Raw genomic sequence first — 20159 nt, 5'->3', positions numbered from 1 at the left:
CACCATCCCAGCTCAGAACCCAGCTATATGCAAATTAGTCTGTTCCTGTCCCAGTGCATGATGGGAACAGGGCAAACCAAACTGCCAAGCCAATTCTTATGCTGGGATTTTAAATAAAGTTTTTGCTAAAGTACTAGGGGAATCGGGTACTATTGTCATATACCCACATTTTCAAGTGTTTTCAGTGAATATACATAATAGCAATTTGCTTCTGAATGACACTAGATTTGATTTGTGGCATTGGTGTGGGTGCAGGACTGGGGATGAAGGAAAGGGCTGCTTTTAAAATCTATTCGGCTATTCTTTAACCAAATAATGGAAATGTTTTTCCAATGCTAATTCGGACAAAACATGCTTTTTTGTTCAGAAGATGGCATATTGAACATAGAGTCACATCTTCTGCCTGATGTTTGACTGATGAAAATGGGAGGAATTAAAGAAATACACTAAATACAATTTTGCATTATTAAAGCTTGTCTTGGGGTGCAATGGAAAATGAACTTATTTTGACTTCGGACTAATATTTCACCAAATATATTTGCATTAGTTTGTATACTAATGCATGGACTATTTGGTTTACTTACAGACTGGGCCCAGCCGTCAGTTTAACCAGTGTTCACATTTGGCATTGCTGTTCGAAATTTAATCTGGCTGATGGCTCCGGCCAGGCATCCCTCTCTCGAACAGAGGGATTGGGAAATTACAAAAAGGAAAATGAGGTAACAGCTATCAAATTTCCCCCTCATCTATGAAATATTGAACAGAATATAAAAGGACAAGAAATCAGTTATATAAATGCGTACAGTACAGTAGTGTTCTTGGCTGAATGCTGCCCATTTAGAGAACGAGGAGCCCGATGTAGTAATGCATTTTCTTGTTGCAAACCCTGTGATTCAGTAAATCTCAGGTTTTACTTTAAGAAAATGTGTTTTCAAATGGGCTAAGTCCATTGAACTAATCAGTAACAAGCGGGATGGATCCCATACCCTTTTGTGTTTGGTAAAAAGACAGTTTTGGAATAGGCACTGGTCCGTGTGACTATTGTTTACTCCTAAAAATAGGTTCAAAACTTTTTTAAAACACATCCCTTTTTCCTGTAAAGAAAATGGGTTGCCATTTTCTGGATCTGAATCGAAGAAGGGTGTAAACCGAAGAAGAAAGCCCAACCCCCGCCCTCACCGTGGTTCTACTGACTGCCTCTGAAGCACCTGAGTCTCTCTTTTACCCCCTTGTTCTCTGTAGGTACCGCAGGGAGCAACGGAGACAGACCGCCGATCTCAACTCCAGCCAGCGGCCTTGTTGAGGACGCGTATTTCCAACACGAGCTTTGTTTCTACAGAGTCCTGAGAATGGCATATGATTTCGATATTGAAGCAATGCTTGAAGCTCCTTACAGAAAGGAGGACAAATTGGGCAGTGCCAATGGCCATGAGGAGCGCAGCAAGAAGAAAAAAAAGAGCAAAAGCAGGAGCCGCAGCCGGGAGAAGAAGAGAAGTAGAAGTAAAGAACGCAAACGTAGCAAAGATCGGGAAAGAAAGAAAAGTAAAAGTCGGGAAAGGAAACGAAGTCGCAGTAAGGAACGAAGACGAAGTCGGTCAAGGAGCAGAGATCGCGATCACAGATTTAAAGGCCGTTACAGGAGCCCGTATACTGGACCTCCAAAGTTTAACAGTGGGATGAGAGGGAAGATTGGATTGCCACACATCAAACTGAGTAGGCGACGTTCTAGAAGCAAAAGTCCTTTTAAGAAAGAAAAGAGTCCTCTAAGAGAACCAATTGATAATTTGACTCCAGAAGAACGGGATGCTAGGACTGTCTTCTGTATGCAGCTTGCTGCTAGGATTCGTCCACGAGACCTGGAAGATTTTTTTCTACAGTGGGAAAGGTTCGGGATGTGAGAATGATTTCAGATAGAAACTCCAGACGTTCCAAGGGAATTGCTTATGTCGAGTTTGTTGATGTCAGTTCTGTACCTCTGGCAATAGGCTTGACTGGACAAAGAGTGCTAGGAGTGCCTATCATAGTTCAAGCATCTCAGGCAGAGAAAAATAGAGCAGCAGCAATGGCTAATAATCTTCAGAAAGGAACTGCTGGGCCAATGAGACTTTATGTAGGATCGTTACACTTCAATATTACGGAGGACATGCTGCGTGGAATCTTTGAGCCATTTGGAAGGATTGAAAGCATTCAGTTGATGATGGATAGTGAAACTGGGCGTTCCAAAGGATATGGATTCATAACTTTTTCAGATTCAGAATGTGCCAAAAAAGCTTTAGAACAACTAAATGGTTTTGAGCTAGCTGGTAGGCCGATGAAAGTAGGCCATGTTACTGAACGTGCTGATGCTTCTAGCGCCAGTTCCTTTTTGGATAGCGATGAACTTGAAAGGACTGGAATTGATTTGGGAACAACTGGTCGCCTGCAGCTGATGGCAAGACTAGCTGAGGGTACTGGTTTACAGATTCCACCAGCAGCACAGCAAGCTCTTCAGATGAGTGGATCGTTAGCATTTGGAGCTGTGGCGGATTTGCAAAGCAGACTTACACAGCAAAGTGAAGCACTGGCTGTAGCTGCAGCTGCTGCTGCCTCTGCTTCAGCTGCTGCCGCAGCCCTTTCATCAGTTCAAGTCTCTGCTGCAGCTGCACAATCTTCACAGCCACTTGCAATGCAATGCTTTCAACTTTCCAACATGTTCAATCCTCAAACAGAAGATGAGCCTGGTTGGGACACAGAAATTAAAGATGATGTGATTGAGGAATGTAATAAGCATGGCGGAGTGATTCACATTTATGTGGACAAAAGTTCTGCACAGGGAAATGTGTATGTAAAATGCCCATCAATTGCTGCAGCTGCTGCAGCTGTGAATGCATTACATGGAAGATGGTTTGCAGGTAAAATGATCACAGCAGCCTACGTTCCTCTTCCTGCATATCACAGCCTTTTTCCAGATTCCATGACCTCAACACAGCTTCTTGTTCCAGTCCGGCGATAAATGTACAGAACTCTGCCATTTTTTGTACATATTTTTTGAAAGGAGATATAGTTCTTTTATTTAGCAAAGTTAAGAAAGAATGGTTGTATGTCATTTTGTGTACTCTTCCTGTTAAAATATATAATAAAGAAGGAATGCTTTCTTTTCATTCTTCCAATGTTGTATTCCAGTTATATACAAAACCTGTTCCTGTTCCTATTCAGCCTTCAGCCTTACAATTAATGTGCATTGATAAATATGATGAGTAGAGGCAGTGTAGATTATATTGGGAGGGGGGGTGCAGGTTGAAATATTCTTTAAACGTCATTGAAGGAAAAGTTGCATTTTTAGACATTAACCGGTTATTTTTGGCATCAGGAAGTTACATTTTACATTTCACTAAGTGTATTCGCTTTATCTAAAGACACCATAAATATAGTTTGAAAATGTTGAATTATAAATGGGCTACTAGAGAGTGTTTGTGGGAGATTCTGTTGGAACTTTGCACACTTTTTTATCCTAATGTGCAATAGGAGAATCCATCTAAGAGCATCCATCTTCAAAATAAACTTTCATTAGTTGATCATAAAAAAAAGAAAAAAAAAAGAAAATGGGTTGCATTAAAAAAAAGTTTTATTTAAAAGCAATCACAGACTTAGGGTCTCATTACAATGTTGGGCAGAACCGTCTCAGATTCGGGACCAACCGACTTGTGATCAGCGTTTCCGCCTGACCGATTACGATGCAAACGAACACTGCTCAGTCAGAGTCCCGTTGTTTCCTATGGGAGCCCATGTTCCGCACAACAATGGTCTGTAACACAGGCTCCTATGTGGAAAGAGGGGGTGTGCGGAAAACCTTGCACCCTGTCGTCGGGACCCCATTGTGACTGCCACACAACGAAGGGTATACAGTGAGGTTCCTTAAGTACTCCCTTGGCCACCAACTGGAGGCCTCAGGATGAAGCGGGGCATGCTAGGGGCCCCCAAAGTCAGTTTCCAACAGCCGTTCCGTGTCAGACAGGCAGACTCAGAAAGGCCGTTGGAGATCGACATCGTTATCGCGCGTACTGAAACTCTGTCCATAGAGGTGTACGATGCTTTTCCGACTGACACAAATTCTCCGAGAGATCCAGTCGAAACCAATTTGGAAAGACAGCATGGTTTACAATCCGTCTGCAAACATCGCAATCGGTCAGGCAGATTGTAAACTGACTGAGTCAGTCGGAAAAGTGCCAACACGCTTGAGGAGATTCTGACTGTCGGGGGGAGGCTTTCCGCCCAACATCGGAATCGGCCCCATAGTGGTATGCTGACCCCAGCAGGCCACTATCCCTGTGTTGGCAGCAAATCGTAGTGGTTTGCAATTTGCAACCTACCTTATATTTATTTATCAGGTACGTTGAATTTTAGCCCACTGCAATTCGGTATTTTGTGAACTGACTTGTTAATACATAGGTGGGTTTGCAAAGTACCGCAGGATTTGTAAAAAGTCGGTGCACAAATTGCAACCACTTTTTGGGAATCCTGCTTCAGTACGTCTGGCCCAAGAAACTTTTAACTTTATAATAGGCTGTCCAATATATTCCTCATGGACTCACAATATTGTGGAACTACTACACAATGAATGAATAACTTAGCACCTGGCACTATCTGTTAAGAGAGCTTATGATCAATACAGGGCACAGTATTTTATGGATGGTTGTATTGTGCTGTCGTCCTTAAATTATGACGGTGGGGATGTGGTATCCTACTGCATACACAGCCTAGGCAGATATGCAGAACCAGCTTCTCCAATCCAATGGAAGGCTCGCAGTCCTTCTGGATGCACTTTTATGCACCTCCCACCAGAGTTGGCACACCCAGGTAACATTGCATGGAGCTCTTCACACAGTGCAGACTATAAGGATTGGATTTGCAAAAGCATTTTTTGATGTGTTGCTGCGTCTGGGTGGACTGACTACCTTAGGAACGGTTTCTACACTGGTGTGCTGCTTTATCCTCATTGAGCTAACTCTGTCTATTTGCTAATCAATAGGTACCACCTCATTCCACAATATGACAGTTGAAGTGAATATGTGAAAATATAGAGTACTTATGAGATGGATCGTGCACCACTTAGTGTAATCCACTTTCAACATTTCTACCGTGCTCCAGTAATTTACTCCCTACTCGGGGGTGTTTTGCTAATAGTCTCGTGGTAGCAGTACCAAACAATCTTGGTCTGTCTCACTCTGCACTGGCTATAAGTGCTAAATAATCTGCCAAATTCAACTTAAAAGACGTTTTGTGTTCTTCTTTATATTTCTTTTATGTCATTGTTTATCCACTGTGTTACTTTCACACATGTATTATTATCCTTCTTCTGTTTTCAAAATTATTCATTTTCAAAATTTTGTTGCCCATAATGCATTGTAATCCATTTGTTAACGTGTATCACAATTCTCCCCACAATTCTCCCAATGCATTTCGGCACAAACATGCCTTCATCAGGGGATTACCTAGACGAAAATTAGATAAATAAACTGGTGTCAACTCTATGGGGAACTTGTCGAATTCTATACCGCCACCTTGTGTCGGAACCAAAGCAATTTTCTGAACAGACCGCATTGATGACAACACGTTTTAGACAGCGTGGGTACCCAGAAAAGGTAATAACAGAAGCAATTGCGAGAACAACTAGAGTAACCAGGGAAGAACTGTTCAAAACAAAAATTGAGAAGAAAGACAATCGAATAACATGCGTGAGTAAATACTCAAACATGAGTCAGCAATATAAAAAGATCATCAAAAGACATTGGGAAATATTAAGATTGGAACCAGATTTCAACACTTGGTGGGGGAACATATGATTCAACAACCTCTTCAGTAGCTAGTGCTTTGTCACTGGTGTTCATCTTAGACACCTTTTCACATAATCAATGATTTCACTGTTCATTTTTGGACACCAAAAATCATTTCTTATCTTTATTATGGTAATGGTTGTACCAAATGGCCAGTATGACCTGTAGACATTGTTCTTTGTCAAAAACATTCAATTGGAACTAACTTGTTCCCCGTACTACTTTCATACTGACAGTGAATAGCTCTCCTGACACCTTCAAGAGCACCTGCAGATCTGATGACCATTTGTTTTCTTTAGGCCATACCTTCCTAATCAAAGACATTACTTCTTTCAGAATGTTGTCCTTGTCTACGGCAGCTACCCATTCTTTTTCCTCAATACACATGTTGTTATCATTAATGCAAGAAACCAACCATTCCTCAATTTCCATTTCTAAATCTTGCTCTTCATCATCTTCAATAGGTAATCTAGGCAGTCAATCTTCCCTACAGTTCTTTCCCCGTGAATATACTCTATTGTAAATGTGTACACCAATATTTCGGCAGACAATTTTTCTATACAAGCTGTTGTACGTTTCACTTTCTTTCCTCACAAGATGTCAACCAATGGCTGGTGATCCCTTTTTTACATAAACGGTCTGCCCCACAGATATTGCTTACATTTTTCCACACTCCACACACATGCAAGAAGTTCTATTTCAATAACAGAATATTTACGCTCCGCAGGACACAATGTTATAGAAGCAAACCCTATGGCGTTTTAATATTTGCTTTCACTTTGAGGTAATATAGACCCTAAGCCATATTCACAAGCATTCGCCATTACAACCGTCTTCCTCCCTTCAACAAATGGCTTCAAAGCTGGTGTTTTGGCTATATTATTTTTATATACGGAAATGCCTATTCACATTCATTAGACCACTCAAAACATCACCTTTCTTTAAAAGTGTTCTTAAACTTTCAGTATTTTTTGTGAAATCTTTTTAAAAAATGGTATAGAATTCACACATTCCTAAGAAGGACATCAGTTATTCTCTATTTTTTTGGAGCTGGAGCTTCTACAATGCTCCAAACCAACCCAGGTCTGGATTTGACACCCTGTTTTTCCTAACTCTTGAAAATACATTTGTCCTTCATTAATGTTACTCCATTTTTCTATGATGCTGAAAACCTCATTTAGAACCTGCCCATGTTCTATTTTATTCTTGGAAAAAATGAGAATGTCATCCTGAAATAGCACTACATGCTTGTTGTCCTGAAACATTTATGACATTAATCTTTGAAAAACGGCTGCTGCTGGAGCTAAAACGAAAGACAATCTGAAAAATTGAAAAACTCCATCAGGAGTAATGAATTTTTGTAAGGTGACGTGACTGAGCATCCAAGTCCACCTGATGATTGATAGCTTTGAGATCTAAGTTAGTAAACCAGCTAGAACATCAACTTTTGGTGATCAAATCCTCTATCATTGGCAGTGGAAAATTATCAACCCAGGCGGCTTCGTTCACACTTCTTAAGTCAACACACATTCTTAAGTCCCCAGTTTTCTTCTTCACTAGAACTATAGGAGAAAGCCATAGTGTTGCTTCGACCTCAATAATTTCCTGTTCATATAAATCTTTCAATACTTTAATCAAATCTGGCCTAACACTGAGCGGAACATTGTGTAATTTGTGCTTAATGGGTACTGCATTTTGCTTTACTCTGATGGTGTGCCTGAAATCTGTAATTGTACCTAGAAGGTCTTGAAAAACCTAAAAGAAATTGAAGTTCTGAATTCTCTTTAACATTGCCAGTGCTTATAAGTGAATTGACATCTCTTTTGTCTATAAAAACAGGTTAGTCCCAACTAGGCTTGATAGTTAGATTAAACTCTGCCTGGTGCACCCAACCAAGAACATTAATTCCTTTTTTCACTACATACACCTTACCCTCAATAACTTCCCCCAATACTCCAATGGAAGCCCAATCATATCCTAGTAGATCTATTTGCTCCGTTGAAAGGCTACTGTTAAGACATCAGGAGGGTGCAACACTTTTTTGTCCCAGAATGGAAAAATGTTGTCATGCGAAACAATGGTAATACGTGTGCCTGTGACCACAAAAAATTTGATTGTAGCTTCCTCACTTAGAACATAAATGTGAGGAATGACAATTACTTTACTATTCTTATCCTTGGTTTCTTTAAATACTAACACATATTCCATGTTGCTTTTATCTTTATCATAGTCATAGTAGTGATTTTCACTTTCATTTAAAATGCTTTGAATGCCTCACCTTCCTACATTGTCCACATTGTTAATTAATGGCAGGACAGTTATTGAAAGGTGAGACATGTGACAGAGAACCACATCGGTAACAGTTAATTTTTTGGATGAAAGTTTTGGCTTGACTCAAGGATTCCCCTCCAACCTGTGAAATTCTGTTTCTTGATGTACTAATCTTATTTGAAAACAACCTATTACTACACCTGATATAGAAGTGTTAGATTAGGGCACTTACAACTGCTTTGCATCTTCCAATGAGCATTCAGTGCTTTTCGCAATGTCAACAGCTTTGTCTAATGATGGGTTTTTACAAGTTAATAATCTTTCTTGGATTTGCTTACTAAGACACCTAGCAACCAATTGATCCCTTATTCGAAGTGAGATTTTCAAACTCACATTTTGCAACCAAAACATTTAGCGTTGTAATGAAAGTATATACACTTCCATTAGGATTTTGTATTCTCATGTAGAATTTGTACCCATGTAACACAATGTTCTTGGTCTTAGTGCAGTTTTTTTCTAACTGAGCAATCACTATTTCAAAGTCATCTGGATCTTTGCCTTCTGGAGGTTTGTAGTCTGGCAAGTAATCCAAAACATTTTGACCCTAAATAATATTACATCAAGCTTTTATTTCTTTCAGGTGTGAACCTCTGACCATTAATATCTCCTAAGTATGCTCTAAAGGACCACCCAAAATTTTCATTCTAGTTGTTGATCACAAGTCTCCTGAAGAGAAGGTGCAGGAGGAGAAACATTCGGCATGTTGAACACTTGTTACTAAATCAAAAATGCGAAAATCTACAAAACTAAATATACAATTATTTTTAAGATGGGTAACTTACTGAGGATTTTTTTTTTAATTGTTGAACTACAGATCTTCTCTGAAGAACAGAAGAGTGCAAACCACAAAAAATTAGAATACCAAAATAAACGGCACCTGTTAAAAAAATATGGTTAGCAAACACAAACAGCAAGGAATATTGACAAGAGCCTAACAGTTTTGTAGAATAGTGTATTAATCACTGTAGGTATCTTCGTGAAGAAAACACTGTTATATCAGCACAGAATAGTATGCTAATCACTGTGCAGGATAAAACAAGGCTTCAGACCAGCCGACATTCAGTACCAAAATATAAACAGAAGGTGGCAGGATATAACTAGCTTCCCCTTTGTGCAGAGAGAACTTTTGCCAATGTTTATTCTGGTGATTTTTGCTGGTTTACTCAAAGCCTTTCTACGCTTTTGACTACTTCCAAGTTTTTAGCCAGCCAGATGAAGAAATGGAACATGAAGGCTGCCTCCCTTCACAAAAATTAGCAGGAATAGCCTAAATCGTCGTAAATCCCCTTGAGCACTCCCTTATTTGGAGCTGGAGAAGTTGAAACGTGCTGAACTTGCGCTGAAACAATAGTAGGTAAGCGTGGAATATGGCTTGAAAAGCAGCGCGCGAACACTACTGACAAATGCGCCCTGTTGAGCAGCATGCAAACATTGCTGTGAAATGTGGCCGCAGTTTGAACAAAGCCGCCGTGCATGTGTACCTGTAACACATAGTCTTTAATCTTTGATTGCCATGAAAAAAACAAATTCTCCCTTCTCCTTTCACCTTTCACATTTTTTTGGAGGCGCCGATCAACATTTTCGCAATGGTAAACACCACACAACTCGGCAACCGCCACTCCACTATACATGTTTACAGTCCGCGCAAGGTTGCCAAAACACATGCAAAATGTACTCAGCTGATTGGAGCGCTCCCTGTGCCCTGAAAACGTTTCTGTGCCCCCAATAAACTCACATATTTAAACCAAATATTATAGCAAAAGCTTCAGCCGGTTGCAGGAAGTTGTCATTGATACCCTGTGCTGTCCTAAGGGTACTATTTTTCACAAGAGCTTTAGGTTTCCTCTATCGCCAAGATTGTAAAGACACTTTCCACAATCTTCAGGTAGAAGTAAGAAAATATTCAGGAGACACAGGGATACATCTGGTAATTAAGGAGCACAGAAACCAACTGCCAGGGAAAGGCATAGAATACACACACCTCACAAATAGTTGGATGTCACCACATTCCATGCCTCCCCAGTGGTTTAGTTACATCACGTACAGTGACATCACCAAGCCTGCACCCACCAGGTCATTGGGGGCCATATTCAGAGGTCCCTGCCAGCAGTAGTGGGATCTTGTTACCTTCAGTGCAGGACTGCTTAGGCTCCATTTAAGACCATGAGACTTTGCGGAGCTGGTGCTATGTTTGATGCACCAACTCATGCAAAGGTTTTTTAGGAATAAACTGAGAAAGCAGGAGTTTACTCCTGGAAAACAAAATATCAATGACCCTAACATGCAGGCAGTTTTCTCCCTGTGTTTCTGGGTCTGTAAGTGATTGTCTGGTGGTCCTGGAAAGAAAATCTAGTGACGGTTCCTCCACTCTCAATAACGCATGGCAGCTGTCACTATTTCACTATGACCTGATGGCCAAGGGTCAGATGAGCCATGATGTCAGCGACTTCCACTGATGGAGCCTGCAGAATTTCTTCTGTGAGAAACTAGGTACTTCACTCTTAATAGAGCAAGAGAGCCACAAGCTAGGTGGGGTGAGAGTACCACAAATTTACAATGGAACTCCATCTGCTCTATCAGGCTCTAAAAGACGTCCTTGGCATCTCCTTAGTGTGCCTGGGAATTGTACTTTTGCAAAAAGAAAATGTGGAACTGTCTTTCCTTCCAGTGTACAGTAACGTGTCCTTTTAGATCCATTGACTGAATGTTTCTTTTTAAAAAGTTAATGCTTATTTTGTTAACTCCTATTGAGTAAATGTTAAATGGAACCATGAGCGTACACAATAGGTGCCTTGATATTCAACTAATCAGTGCTCCATTTATTAAATTCAGAAAGATGAGAAGCCAAGTCATCATTAGTTAACCCAGTAGTGGCCCATGGTGGGGGTGCTGCCATGCGCTGACGTGGGGCGGGGGAGGGACAGGGTGGGGAGTAGTAAACTCCGGAATATGGCAGCACAGAGTTAGGTACACAAACAAATAAATAAAACTAATTTTGTTGTGCGCGCTGCATCGCCAAATGCGATGCAGCGCGTTTAATGAAATTTGTTTATTTGTTTGTGTGTTTAACTCTGTGCGGCAGTATTCCGGAGTTCACTACCCCCACCCTGCCCGCCCCCACCCACGTCAGCGTCCAGCAGCACTCCCACCACAGGCTGCTACTGAGTTAAACCCAACCTGTAACTTGAAGGTAGGGCTTAATTTGTCAATAAATAAGTGCCATAGCTGCTGCTGGTGGCCAAATGGCAGTTCCACAATTATCAATTAACAATCACACTTCAACATGTGTGACATCCCAAGCTGTAAAGATGGTGTAGTGATGACCCTGGATGGCCGATTATATTATTTTTTAAATTTATTTATTTGCTTAACACTAGTCCTATGCTAAAAAAGTGCCCGTGTTTAAAGTAGTTGCCTGTGCTAAGTACCAGCAAACACTGCTACAAATTAAGCACTGCTTAAAGGCTACAAATGGATTTCTACTTTTGGTGACCAACTGACTTGCCTATCAGGTCACCTTAATGAATACCGCACACTTTGCATGACAGCATAGATATAAAGTGACTCCATTTCTTGTGTGAAACCTTAAGATATTCTTGATGTTCTGTCCAAGAGCACTTTGCATTCTAGGACTCTTAGTTTGATTGTAAACATTGACTCAAAATCCAAACATCCAATGTGTTATTAAGTAAAAAGATATAAGTGCCTGAAGGTGTCACTCATGAAATAGATTTACTTGCCAACTGTTCAGTGCTTAGTTTGGAAATAAATAAGTAACAGGGCCCAAGGTATTTATTGCTCAGGAGTCCTCTGCAGGTTGCGTCACCTACTGGAACTGCCATCACTGCCATATGGCAGTAGAAATACTCCCTACTAAGCATAACACTCTTAGAAATGTGGCCCTTTGAACAATTCCAGCCCCGCCCCTCCTCCAAGCAGTAAGAATGGCGTGGCCAGTCTATAATCTTTTTTTATATGCATTTAATTTTTAAACTAATTTGCTCTGTACAGAAATAGAAGGCAACACCGCCATGTGGTGGACTGTTATAAGAAAGTGCCATTGTTAACAATTAAGTGCTGGTGCCGAGCAGAGTAAAACCATAGGAAAAAAAATAAGCCATGGTGTGGGTGTTAGTTGATTAGCATGGACAAACTAAATAATGAATGAGTCAGATTTAGACACACCAATCAAAGACAAGAGCCACTAGTCAATACATTATCTAACTATTCTCATGTTCCAGTGCCATGTGTGATGCTTTGCATGATGGAACTTGCAGTATTGCTTTGCTAAGTTCCAGTATCCAAATATATCTAGGATGTATCTAACAGCTGAAGAAAGTTTTAGCAGCAGTTAACGATTTGTAAAAGTTGTGTTGTCTAAAATGAAGTACCAACATATCTCTTACATACTTTTGAAGCGGACACATTAACAGTCAATCGTGAATTATGCACCTTCAATCACAATCACAATCTCACCCATAGCCAGTGTCAACCAGTCGACTTAAATGCAGTGTAACAATTGGGGAATCAATATATTTGTTTGTTAAAACCTTAACATTTAATCAAAAACACGTTATATTCACCATTGTGCACTCTTGCACCCTGAGATCTCTGTTTCCAAGGCAGATAAATGTTCTACATTCTAAATGGTCAATCGAAAAAAAATACTGAGTTAGGGAGAGACATAAACATTTTGAGTTGGAACAAGCCATAATTTAACTTGCCTGCTGCATTCCTGGCTGCAGGTAAAATGATTTATTCCTTCTTCTATGGCCATGTGTAGCACAATAAACTGTTGCAGGTCGTCAGGAAATGAATAGTCACTGTTGTGCCCCAAAGAGCCAAGCATACTGTTTCCACCATTTTTACCCTACCCGACTCCCCAAGCTTTTGCTTTGCGAAATTCCCATCAAAGGCCTGTACTACAGAAGAATTCAGCCTTAATGAGCAGACAGAGTAGGAAACCAGGGGGCAGTAGCTGGGCCATAAAACCGCTAAAGACATAATGTATTCTATTAACTCTAACGATTAAATTGAGCGTTTTTTAATTAGGCTTAAATGCCTGTGACACGATTGCAGGATTGGTTTGTGAGACCATTAATGTGACCAGTCAGTGGACTGAGGCTCCATCTGAGAAGCTCCATAACTTGATAGTTTGGTCTGAACCACAGCACCGGGGGCAAAAGTATTCTTGAAAAATGCAATACTTAGTGTTGTGGAATGAGGGTCATCTGATTAATTGTCATTACGTCATGTGTCAAAAATTGGACTTGGAAATAAATATCCGTGCAATGCTGAGGCTGAAAGTGGAGAGACTTCCTTGCAGGGCAGATCATTTGAACCGCTGGGTTAATGCAGAAGCAATGAGGTTTACGACATAGAAGCTTGTCACAAAACACGTCATGGACATCAGAAAATACAAATCTACATGGGTACTCCCGGAGGTTTTAAGCAATTACCACAGGTGGTAAAACTCCACACATCAGAAAGTATGAAAATACAGCATTACTGCTGCATTACATGCAGTGGTCAAGTTATCTCTGGTGTTCAATGGATAAGTACTTGTTGTAATAGCAACTTCATCCACAATCTGGCATATAGACAATACTATCATCAGAATGGTGGTAATTGGTGCTTAAAAATAAGATTAGCTCTGAACAGACCCTCTCCTTATACAATCTTGGGTAGGTTAGGACTGCCCAAGATGTGCTTGGGTTATGAAAGTGGACTGCTTTCCCAAACGGCTACCACCATTTTTGTGCAGCGATACTTTGTGGTGGTGAAATTTCACCCTAGGCGGTATTTCGAGATCTACCTACAATAATGCCAGCCTCCAGCACTCCAGCAATGATGAATTCTGCTAATTGAACTTTTTACAGTCAACAAATTTATGGCAATGTCTATTCCATTCCACTTATGGTAGTACTTTATCATTGTGATTGCTCTCTGATTTATTGGTATTCTCAGTAGAGCGGAATTATTTGTCTAAAGTGCTAATTTTATCTAATTTAGGAACTGGTTCAATTTTTATTTCATGAGTGCTGTTTAAAGATTTTTAGCGAAATGCGGTTTGTCACTTTGGCTATGCTTAGGCCCTCACTTAATTGTCTGTGTGGGCTTTAGATGTCACTGGTAAGATGCTAGTATTTTGTATGGGAGTTCACACCTTGCTTAGCTTTCTCTGTACAATTAATCTGAAAAGGTGTTAAGTTACACTGACAACTCACAAGCATTTTGAATGCGAGCGCACACCTTTCTTATTTGTTTCTTGTGAGTACTCTTGAACTGTGTCACGCTGGTAACTTGCATGCCTTTTGTAAGCATGTGCCTACCTTGCTTAGAGTTTCATCATGAGTGATTTTTTACATATTAGTGTTGCATAAAACATAGTTGAGAAAATCCTTATTTTCACTCGAAACTGAGCTCCCATAGAACTTTGCACCCTTTATGTATTTTTGAAGTTTTATCAAGGAATGCACAACATTTGTAATCATTCACATACCTTTAACTCTAGAAGCAACTTACAACACACATTTTCAAGGAACAGCACCTCCTAGTCTCCTTACTCTTTTCAGACTTCCTATTTGAAAAAAAGCATATCAAAGACCTGAAAATGGCAAAATATTACCCAGGTTCTTTAGCAAGAAAATATTAGGAATCTGAGATGACTCAGAGACTACTGCATTGAAGACTTACACACCCACGTTTCAGAAAGTGATTATAAAAATATTGCTTCTAGTCTTTTCTCTAAAAAAACCTGAAAACACGCTCATGATTACTTACCAACCCAAACTCAGGAAAAAATAATATTATTTAAAGTATGTTTGATGAACAAACAAGAACCAAATTGCGCTTATTTGCAAATGTTTAGATGTAAAATTGGCTTAGGATTTTAAAACTAGTGTGGCATAGGAAAAAGTAAGTTAGAAGTTAACGAGAGAGAGCACAATCAAAGACATTTAAAAACAAGTGCACCTTTGAGTGATGAAGCTGCTTAAAGGTGAGAGTTTGCAAATTTAGCATTCCCATTTGACGGTCCAGTTCAAACCTCCTTATTTGTTAGTCTGGATTCCTGCACCTTTCCTAGTGTGTCCACATTTGGAGGTTCAGTAGTTTGAACTTTTTAATATTCACTCCATACCATGATTTTTCCCCCCAATATGGTCTCAGCATCTAAGTGTTTATAAACGTTTCTAAGACTGCAGTTTCTTTTGCGCTTAACGTGGAGTGCATAGTAATTCTGTGAAAGCGAGTGATGTTAACTGAAGGGTCCTTTATAAACTTAATTTTTCTTTCTTCATTTAAGAGGTGATATGTATGTCAGTAAACAGGTATGCTGATTTGCCACCCCTCATTACGTGTATTTAGCAAGATGTCTGCAGATGAATCATGTAACTGGCAAATACGTTTTCTTCATGGTTAAGAAAAGGTTTTGAAAAAACAAAATAAGAATTACACCGCAAAAAAGGGATATATCCCTGGCTGTCAGTTTTCCATTTTTATGCAATGTAAGGCTTTTCTGTTGTAGGCTATCCTTTGGTAGCAGTCTGTCATGGGAAACATCTAGGGGCTACTGTAAATAGTTTCTACATAAGGAAATACATATTGGAGAATGCCCTCAATCATTTTCAAGAAGACTTTCCAACTCCTAGGAGAAATGCAGAAGTGAGAATACCTGTGGAATGAAAAACGCAATTCCCACCCACCTTTAATACTAAATCTAGGTCAGAAAGATAACATAAATGCACAATCCTACACTGACGCTGTTGATCTTTGGTATGGACATGATGGTGGATTTGAATGGTTGTCTGAGGTAGCTTTCCATTGTTTTGCTATTAGCACATGTTGACAGTTTAGGCTTATATTAGAACAGCGTAATCAATAGAACTGCTTTAAAGCCTTCATTGTTGGATGAGCCTTAACACGTCTGATGAGATTGCTCATTGCACTTCATTTACCGGCCTGCAACCTATTGCTACATCTAAGCTAGGTTTAATGGAAACACCCTCCAGTTTTACATTTCGGGCTGTTGGAAATAGCCAGTGGTAGGCCTTACAGTATCCAACACTTACAGAGTGGCTTGCGATCTTGTTGTGAGTCACCACCCATGCGATTTCCCAGCATAGCCTATCCTGATGTCAGGTTTTGGTGTTAGTAATGCCAGCCCTTACCACAATGAGCCTACCAAAGGTACCTACGTGCTAACAACTCCACGGTGCTACCTACTAAAACCTCCAAATCTCGAATGTAGCAATCTTTACATATTTTTACTATTATCTTAAAATACACATAGTGCGCAGAATAGGGCCCCCTTTTATTGTAAGTCTACTTTATATATTAGGATTTTAGAATTGACTTGAAAGATATAAAGTAAAATAATTGTTATGATGTATTAAATTGATAGATGTATGCACACACTGAATACTTGAGACATTATCTGGCTTTGCTTGATTTTAACTGTTTTATATGTTTTTGCTATATTGTTATGGTTTTAAAAAACGAGAAACAATAAAAACTTATTTTACCTTACTTTACCTTGATTGTTGGATAGTTCATCTCTAGCGAAAGTAGGGGCAAATCTCTTAAATCTGAATTGAAATACAAAAGGACCTTGCTTACAAGAAATCTCTGTTAGCAATGCATATGGTTGGTCACTGGAAGCTTGTTTGGGGCTTATGGGGCTGTGCATGCCAGTTAAGTTGCTCCTAGGCAAGCCAGAGATTACTCTAACTGCCCAATTCATTTCAATATTTTTTTTAAAGATTTGGAACTCCAAGGAGTTCCAAATAAAATGCAAGTATATTATTACAAGTAATAAAACAAGACAAGCAAAATCCATACACTATCATTAAAAACTAAAATCTAAAAATTCTATTTCAGCTAGAAAATCAATTTAGAAATAGCAGCAAGAGAATGGGAGTAACAGAACATCACCCAAACAGTGTAAAAGGCAGAATGAAATCACCACATCATATGCAATAAAAAACAGAATTCGAATTCAACTGATATTCGATTTGGAGTTAGTAAAAGAAGAGGAAGACTAGGAATATCCAAACCTGTGCAAAAAGCAATTCAATAGCAGCCAGTTCATGTGCAAAGTGCCTCCTGGATCCCACTGCCGTTGAGTTTTGAGGTTATCAACAGACACATAGTGGAAAACCATCACAAACCGACCCTAATGGAAAAATAGCTGTAAATAGCTGCCTATCAATGTGCAGATTATGAAATGACTAAAGGGCTGGAAACTGGTACTTCATATAAGAAAAGACAGGCTAAAAGGATAGCTGCCCAATTAAAAAAGTAGCTAGAAAAGTTTAAAATATGTACATAAACTCCTTAAAGTAATTAAAAAGTTTCACACACACTGCTTCGTTTTTTGGACAAAGAAGATAGTCTCGGGCTGATGCTACTTTTTTCACACAGTTTTGTAAAAACATTGGTCGAAGCCAACGACGGCGGCTCAGTACCAATGCTGGACAGACAAACAAAACATGGTTCAGGGTTTGAGAGCTCAGCATGCACAAATTGCAAGTTTTTCCGTTATTCAAATTCTGGGACGGGTTTGCAGTAAGGTCATTTAAAGGTAGAAGGTTGATACGATCTAAAATGAAGAAATGTCGGATTTCATGTTCTAAATTCCGAAACAAGTATTTTTGCACAATTCTAGGAGAGTTTGTCCTGGTTATTAGCTGTAATCTTTTTTTAGAGTTGCAGGATTTAATGTCTCTATCAAAAATAATTTTGCCACTTAAAGTTTTAAAAAGAGACTTAAATCCTGAAGAAGGAAGGGTAAACGCTATTTCTTCTTGTAGACCAAAGGCTTTTAGTGCCAATGAAAAGTCACGAAAGAAAAAGTAATTGCCTGCCTTAGCACCAAAGATTTCATGGCACAAGACCCCTCTTAGTGAACCTGGCTCGCTATGTTTTAGCAGAAAACACCAACTTAAAACCCTGGACAAGCCTTGAATAAGGAACTCTGACTGCCCAGTTCTGGACCTGTTTTAAGAGGGACACAGAGTTTGACATTAGGCGCAAATAGAGTGCATTGCAATAATCCAGATGAGAATGAATGGTTGCCTGGACCATTGCTTAATGTGAGTCGGTGGTTTCTGGTGCCCAATGACAGCATTCAATTCTCAACACCAGCAATAATGACTGTCTGCCACATGGTGGTGCTGTCTGTCTAATTTCGAGTTTAGCACACCAGTGTTAAATAAATTAAAAAAAATGAATAATACCTGCCACCTAAGCCATCGTTATAGATTGGGGTGGCCTGGATTAGTATACATTGTCACCCTTGTAGGAGTGTGATGGTTAGTAGTTATGTTTGTACTGTCTTTGTCAACTTTGGCAGGAGCAAATGGTGGTTTAAGCAACAGAGGCATCATGAGAAGGACTTTGACACTTACTATTTTACAAATTAAGTACTGCCTAGACAGTTGCCCGGAAGGATTGTATCAGCAACAGAGGTAACACATTGTGAATCATGTGTAAGTAAAAAGCATGATGCAGAAACTGCATTGCTTTGTTTCTCCAAAGTAAGTTCATTTTCAGTGAAAAAGCCCAATTATTTTGCTGAGTGAGCAGGAGTATCAAGAGTTCCCAGCTCCATAGGCAGTCCATATGTAAGAAGCACAGCTATTTCTCCATTTCAGTTTAGGGAATTCGTGCACATCCACAGTGCGACTGAAACCAGGCAAGCATGGACGTTAATGGCAGAAGTGACTTAATCAACCAGGGAGACTACAAATTACGAATTACATTAAGGAAAGGTCAAAGCCTGCAATCAGTGTAGTTTGTGGGTAAATAAAGATTTAATATAATGCAGGGATCAAGGTACAAAGTTTTATTTTATAGGTCATTGCTTCTGTCTTTTTCAAGTTTAGCTCGGAATTTATCTTATTTTGCCTGATTAATAACAGCATTTTCAGGCAGCATATTTTCCTTGTTTTGTTTCTGAGGATCTAGTTTCAGCTGTGTAATCTTCCCCTTCTGTAGAGGATGATATTTGCAATTCAGAGTCAATTTAATTTTAAATTATCATCTGTAATATTGCCAATACTTTTTGAAAACTGGGCAGATGAAAGCCCATGTATCTCAACTGTGGATATTTTCAACGAGAAACAATCACTGGCAAACCCATTCGGTCTGGTGTTGAACGCTAGTCTTTTGACTTTGTCAATGCTTGTTTTATATTGTTATAGTTTTTACAAAATGTTATGTTTGGGAAAGCTGCAGGCTCTTGTCAATCTAAAAAAATAACAAACATTGGCAAAAAGCAAAAATATTTTTGGGGGTCTCAAAAAGCACACATTGCCATTGTCTGATTTATGTGTGGATTTGCTCCATGTGAAAGGGCAGAATGCCGTCATTCACAGGGGAGTTAACTATTGGATTAGGAAGGCTGTCCTGCTGCCACATGCTGTATGCTGTAGTAGGCAGAAGAAAAATGTGAATGATAAAATAAGAGACCAATAGATGAAGCTGCTGTCTGAAAATCCTTATATGTACGTATACTATGCATATCATTTTAGTAAAATCAAAAGGCTCATGGCTAGTTTCAGACCTCAAAACAATAGTTACAGGAATCCAGAAGGAAGAATTCAAATCTGTATGGTTCCAGGTAGATCTTTGACAACACAATTGAATGCATTTCCTTGGAAGGCTTACCTTACAGATTTAAAGGCATTTCTCCCTCTTTCGCCCTCTTTTGTTGTGGTTAGACATCTGGTCAAGACCCACGGCAAAGTTAAACAAGTAGATCCTAAAAGATTCTATGTCCCTGGACAGGTCTTCACAAATGCCCTGGCTCATATACAGGAAGGATCTCTTCCAGAGGTTTGGAAGGTGTGAGCTATATATCTCACCAGACGGAATCACGAGGGCTGATCTAAGGTAGGCCAAAGATTTTTTTTTCACCTTAGGTGCTTAGGGAGAGAAGGGGATGCTCTTTTCAAACCCTGGATCCGTGCCCATTTTTTAAATTTTATTTAAGTCCACCACACTCATAACAGC

At 39.6% G+C, this 20159-nt stretch overlaps 1 protein-coding gene and 1 pseudogene across 1 annotated transcript in view; both read left to right on the top strand.

Annotated features, from left to right (window-relative positions):
• The window catches only part of SFRP1 (secreted frizzled related protein 1), a 167314-nt gene that overhangs the window by 21882 nt on the left and 125273 nt on the right, over positions 1-20159 (top strand). The gene's annotated exons all lie outside the window — the stretch shown is intronic.
• LOC144791785 (RNA-binding protein 39 pseudogene) lies at positions 1196-3145 on the top strand (annotated as a pseudogene).

This window comes from Lissotriton helveticus, chromosome 11 (genome assembly GCF_964261635.1).
Source record: "Lissotriton helveticus chromosome 11, aLisHel1.1, whole genome shotgun sequence".
Taxonomy (NCBI): Eukaryota; Metazoa; Chordata; class Amphibia; order Caudata; family Salamandridae; genus Lissotriton; species Lissotriton helveticus.
Note: the sequence above shows the minus strand (reverse complement) of the source record. Positions and strands in the feature narration are given on the sequence as shown.